General features: G+C 31.9%; 1 pseudogene across 1 annotated transcript; it reads right to left on the bottom strand.

Annotated features, from left to right (window-relative positions):
* Positions 1-1,672: 1,672 nt before the first annotated feature.
* LOC148761264 (uncharacterized) lies at positions 1,673-4,421 on the bottom strand (annotated as a pseudogene). Its single transcript, XR_016027977.1, has 7 exons — positions 4,167-4,421; positions 3,452-3,976; positions 3,005-3,294; positions 2,739-2,916; positions 2,470-2,544; positions 2,029-2,266; positions 1,673-1,949 (listed from the first exon to the last, which is right to left on the bottom strand). The product of XR_016027977.1 is annotated as an uncharacterized LOC148761264 (transcript).
* Positions 4,422-6,675: the final 2,254 nt, after the last annotated feature.

Below are 6,675 nucleotides of genomic sequence, written 5' to 3'. Positions count from 1 at the left end.
TTTAATCTATTATACTCATTTCCATTTTTTCCAAAAAAAAGTATCGTTGACAATTTTTATTGCTTATTCATGTAATACAAAATTATTAAGGTAGATTAAAGAAAAAAAAGTTATACAAAAACAGGAAATTGTAAATTACGCATCACATTCTGTAGTTATATTTTTCTTATTTTGGTTTTCTTCCTTCCTTCCATATCCATTTACTTTTTAAAAAATAAAATAGAAAATAAAAATAATTAAGATGTACCTCTTTTTTCATGATGGTAGCGTAGGCCAAGTTTCTCTTAATAAAAATGTTTGATATAAAGAAAATATTACATGAATCAATCCATTATTTCTCTATTATCTATATGATTTTTTCTTATATTAAAATATCAAATTATCATCTAAAAATATACTAGTAGTAAACCGTTGAGATAAGGATCCATAAAAAAAAAATTTGTAATTAGGATCATAAATGGTTAATTTCATAAATGTATTATTATTCTATAAATTATAGGATGCCTTGCTGCATTTTACATAAGAAGCAATAAGTACACTAGCCAAATATTTCTCAAAGCAAGTATTATTTTTTTTAATAGTTATAGGATTTATTAATAATAAAGAGAGTCACACATAAGAAGACTCCACAATTTGGAAGAAACTCACTTTTGTACAGGGACTTGGGCAGATTTAATTGTTGGCGCATGAGGAGCAATTTGGAAGGTCACAAATAGCAACCTGGATGTGTACAGGGGAGTTTTTCTTTTGTTTACTGTTAATGACCATCTCTGATGTATAGGGGCTTTTTCTTTTTTGTTCCCTTCCTAGTTACCTCTATCTTGGTTTTGTCTAAAGTTGTGCCAACCTTACTGCTGGATTGGGGAGATGTAAATGTGTTGTTTTTGGGGCTCTTGAGGTGACTAGGACTTGCATATTGTGTTTTTTTATGTCTTTTTGCAGATGGATGTTAGGGGTCGGAGCCTGATTCCCTCCTGGTTTTGTATTCTTTTTGTTATCTCTCCTTTTGAATGGAAAGAAACCAGCATTTCAATAAACAAGAAAAAGATTCCACAAGGAACAAACAAAGAGCAACCAAGGTCAAAGCAACAAGAAGTAGAACCAAGCTAAACCAGCACAAAAGAAACCAAATGATGATGATGATGATGATAATAATGATAATAATCATTAATAATAATAATAATAAAGACAAAGCAGAGATTCCAAAAATATAATAATAAAAACACTACAAAAAAATCAGCCTTTTCCAACGGAATTTTCCCGTTGGAAAAAAGTTGAATTCTGTTGGAAAAACCTTTTTCCAACGGATCTCCAACGAGAAAATCTGTTGAAAAATTCGTCGGTAAAAACTTCGTCGGTAATACTTTTCATTGAAAATCCGTTGAAAATTTTTAATAAAAAATTCCGTTGGAAATAATCTGATTTTTGTAAGATATGTCATTGAATTTCCGTTGGAAATTTCCAACGAAATTCCATTGAAAACAGTTTTCCAACCGAATTTTCTGTTGGAATAGTTTTTGCAACGGAAAATTCCGTTGAAAATAATTCCGTTGGAAAAGAAAATTATATTTGTCATTAATAAATATATAATCATTTTCCTTTTCAGCTTATTTACCAGTAATAAAGTGCCTGTAATGCCTGAACTAGATGCAGTGGAAGCTTGTGACTCCTATATCACTAAAAGTTAATCATTTAATATATATCAGTTTGTACAAAATAGATGTTTCTCTCAATCCCATTTCTTAATCAGATGGAGTACATGAGAGCCATTGTGAAAAAACTGTTAATAAAACCAAAGAACCTTAAGGAAGACAAGTAGCACACTTATTTATGACTAGTGTGCAAGCCATTCCATCTTTTCTTTTTCCCTTGCAAACTCCATAGTCAGCTGAAGTACCAATCTTTAGAATTTGGTTAGGTGCACCTACACTCAAGGAAAATCCTGATCCCTACAAAATGATACAGAAGGTATTAGTTTCTTTAGAACACTACCCAACATGGGCCAATTAACATGCGACAAGTTGATACCTAGGCATCTTTGCGTACTGAGCAACTGAACAATGCAAAAACTGTTCCAGCCTGCTCCTTGCAGTACTGCTTATAAGCGTCAGCAAACAAGAAAAGAGAAACAGCATTTTCATCTAAACACCCAATTTTCCATACGCTATAGTTTTGCCCAATAGAACTAGTCTTTGGATTACCCTTTTCCGTCAACACTCCCACAGTTGCCCAACATCCATAAAGAGTGTCTCCCACCAACAAATTCCTATAAAAAGCCAAAATATCTTGTCACCTACCACATTGCAGTTTATATCCAACTAAGCTACATTTAGAGCTTTGCAAGTAATATTCTAGATAAGAACAAACTTGAAGGGAACTTAATGTCCAAAAGCAAGAAAACATCTTCCAAATTTTAATCATGTAGCAACAAAAACATATAGTATAAGGAGAAGAAGCACAATAACATACTTTATAGCCGTTAGCCGAACGAAACGAATATCAAACAAGCACTCACTTAACTCTGCAGGGCCGACCAATTGATTCCTTAAAACAGAAGAAAAACATAAGCTACACATGAAAAAAGAAGAACAAACAGAAAACTATCAAGGCAATTTCCATTTAGTACGCTTAGTTTGTTCGCAGAGAAAATAGGCATCAAAAAATAAATGAAGCTTTTTAGCTCAGGTTTTAACGTTGTTAGATTATTGTAGAAGAATTGGAGTTGAACTTGGTTTTACCTTATACGCAAACCTGAAAACTTCTCAACTTAAAGATCATTTGAGCTATTTGGTTTTGACTTCACAGGTTTATCAACTTGCTTGGGTTCATAATCAAGGTAATCTTCAACAACATTCTTAAAGACAGATAAGTCTGTTTTCCCTCTTTGCCTTGGCGATCCATCGTCTGATAGGTAGCCTGCAAATTTAGGCCAACTAAAATGTAAAAACTTGAACATTTCAAGATAAACAAGAAACAAAACAAAAAAGAAGAAACCGAGAGGTACCCATTATCCATTTTTAAAGCTGCATCTGGTAAATATATCTGTTTGCCATATACTTGAACAGCATAACCCCATGACACCGAAATCGTCCATGAAAACCAACGATCACAGCAGACTATTCGTTGCAAAATTCTCTGAGAATCAACATTTGCAGCCTGAAGTAAATGTTCCATAGCCTTAATACGTGTCATGTTAGGGAAGATTGGGTCCATGTGATCTATGTGATGGAAGGATACCAAGGGTGTCAATGGATAGGCAGCCAACAAACCAAATGCATTACCCCGGACATCAAACTGGTTGAAATTCAACATAACCAAAAAATTTTCAGAAACACAAAATTTACTTTCATACTAATTGTCATTGCTAAATTTACCAGATGAACATAGCTTTGCAGACATCAACAGTCAAAACTCATAGTAATTATTTAGTTAAAATTTAACCAATTGATACCTGATGAAAGCCAGGCTCGCGTGTCAATCCAACACCAAGCTCTGTCAAGCAGAGTAGACCCTGGAATCACTTCCATACAGGTGAGGATATCGATCTATACAGAAATCCAAAACTTTGGCCAGAACTTTAGCCAGAGGATAACTTATAGCAAAGCCTGCTCCACCAAATGCCATTCCAAAGCCGAACACCTTTTTCTGTTCATAAATCTCAGAGCCAGCCCCAACGTAGTAACAAAGCCGATAGTCATATTTGGAAAGTGTCTTTGCCAAATTCTCTGGAAAGAACACGGTGTCATCATCCCCAAAAACGTACCATCGTACATTAGAATGATTAAGGACAACGGTCTCTAAAATTAAACGTGCCACGCGAATTGCAGATCGGAGACCACCTCTGTAAGTGTAACGAAACCTTGAAGTGTCCTCGGAGATGCATATTGGAGGCAGAGTACTGTTATCATCCCTTGAAGTTGCATTAGGGGGCATGCTTTTAAGAAACACACATCCACGCATTTGACGAGGCATAAAACTGCAAGCAAAACCCAAACATAAAACTGCAAGTTAAAGGAAATTGGAAAATACCGAGGCACAAACCCAGATGCATTAAGAGGAAAATAAAAGATGCCCGGAAGGGTTTTTCAATCAGCAAACCCAAAGCCAACACGGCCATTAGAAAATATGAAAATTTTTCAGTGATGAGAAGGCGTGCATGGGCTTACCAGGAGCATGGGAGTGGGGACTTGGAGTGGAAGCTGGAGGCATTTCTAACACCCTGTCTTGGAGAGAGAGAGAAGGAGGTCCAGATCGTCTTCGTGGCTTGCCATCGGTAAGATCTCGTTTAACTAACAGAAACTTTCCAAGTAAAAGAAACGATTTCGAAGCTTGCTTGTATCAGATGAAAATGAAATGATTGGGAAAAAAAGGTCGGAAAAAGAAAAACAGAGGGATTTTTTGGTATCGTGGAGGGAGTCTTGAAAGACGTTTTGGACTGAAATAAAAAAAGGTTCGCGGGTCGCCCCAACTTCTTTCATCCAAACCCAAAACGCAGCGTTTTAGTTCTTAACTACAACTCGACAACTTTTTTTTTTTACAAATATTTCCTCCCCAAATTTCATGATTCCAATCTAAATTTCCTCCTCAACTTTTTCTTTTACAACTTCATTTTTTATAATAATTTAATATACATACAAATTAATAAAATTACTTTTGAATCTGATTATACTTTCAAAAAGAAAGAGAAAACAAATTATATTCTTTTTATCTAATTATAAATTAAAAAAATTTTGATAATTATTTTCAAGATCTTACAAAATTTTATTTTTACTTCTTAACAAGGTGGGATGCTTTGTGGTAGATTGATGGTCTATACACGGCCAAACTATCAAATATAAATCCAAAACATTATTACTCTTTTTTTAAAAATATATATATAAACCCTATTTTTTTTTCAAGCCACGTGCGTTATTGAAATATTGCATGCGGCAAAAAACAAATTTCACGTGCAAAAAAATAAGATGGTGGCCGGAAAATCGCAACAGATTAATGGTGTCTGGTTATCAAGTCTATTGACTTTGCCCGGTTCTCTCCCTCAATATTCAAATTGTTCCAAGAATAGCAAATTTCCTCAAGAAAAATCGAGAAATCTGTAGCATTCAAAGGTTAAAAATAGCAATAGGACACAACCCGAATCCGCAATTTCATCCAATACCTTACGTTCACCATGTCTTTCTCCTATATCATTGTCTTTCCAAGTCCTTGTCATTTGAGCTGCCCGGGCACCTCTCCTTTAAGGTAGAGGCTCCCAAAGTCTGGCTCATTATTTCTGGTTTCTGCAATTCTTTTGTTTCTTTTGGTCCAAGAATCCATTTCTGACGTTCAACCAAAAGAAAAAAAAATAAAAGGAAAAGAACAGAAAAAACATAGGTTTTCTACTGAAATAGCAATGGCAGTATCAGGCCGTATACTTTTAAGAATAAGGAAATTTTATTATATATTTATTAATGACACAAATATTATGTATAATTAGATATATATTACAAAATTTGTATACTTTGATATATATTACAAAATTTGTATACTTTGATATATATTACAAAATTTGTATAATTTTAATATTAATATAATAAGTTATATCAATTAAAGAATATAACTTGTAATTTAATATTAATATAATAAGTTTTTTTCTTTTAATAATACAGGTTTATATCTATAGTCTAATATAGCTATCATTCTAATTTATATACATAGATATAATAAACTAAAATATTTTAAATATATTAAATTAATAAGTTCATTATATATCTATCTTCTTAATTTATATATATTAACTAATTAATATTAAAACATACATAAAGTATTAGTATTTTTTAAAAATTTCTTATTAGATCTTATCATGTGTTTTTTTAAAATTTAAATATTTATTTTCTTCTTTTTATCAATTTCATAATGTTATAGAATCAATTAATTTGAAATTATTATTTTATAATTTATGATTCAATAAAGTTCACAAAAAAGTAAAAAAATAAGCAAAAGAAAACATAATTAAACTTTTAAATATTATAAAATTTACATATGAATATATTTGATTTTAATAATATCAATTTTTCATAAAAGATTAATAAAGTTTATAAAAATTTAAAAATATTTTAATAAAAAAAATTATTATTACCAACTGAGTTTTTCAAAGGAATATTCTTTTGAAAAATTTCCGTTGGTAATAACTTTTTTACGGAATTTTCGTTGAAAACTTTAACCAGGTTTTAAATTTTTTTTTGTCCTATAACTTTTCGACGGATTTCCAACAGAAATTTTGTTGGAAATTTTGTTTGAAATGGTGGTCTCCTATCTTTTTTTGCTTCTCAAAAATTTTTCCAGCGGATTTCCAACGGAAATTCCTTTAGAAATTCCGTTGAAAATAGTGGTCTCCTGTCTTTTTTGCTCGCCAAAAATTTTTCCAACGGATTTCCAACAAAAATTTTTCCGTTGGAAATTTTGTCAGAATTGGTTGTCTCCTCTCTTTTTTTGCTCGCCAATAATTTTTTCAACGGATTTTCAACGAAATTTTTCCATTGAATATTTTTCGTTGAAAATTCGTAAGAAAAAATTGATTGAAATTTTTTTAAATTTCCGTTGGAATTTCCAACGAAAATTTTTTCGTCGGAAAAAACCATATTTTTGTAGGGAGAGAAAGCAGAAGCTTAGTTGTAAATTCTCAATAAATCAAAAATT

Source organism: Theobroma cacao, chromosome 8, assembly GCF_053813885.1.
Source record: "Theobroma cacao isolate CCN51 chromosome 8, ASM5381388v1, whole genome shotgun sequence".
Taxonomy (NCBI): domain Eukaryota; kingdom Viridiplantae; phylum Streptophyta; class Magnoliopsida; order Malvales; family Malvaceae; genus Theobroma; species Theobroma cacao.
This window is presented reverse-complemented; position numbering and strand designations above follow the sequence as displayed.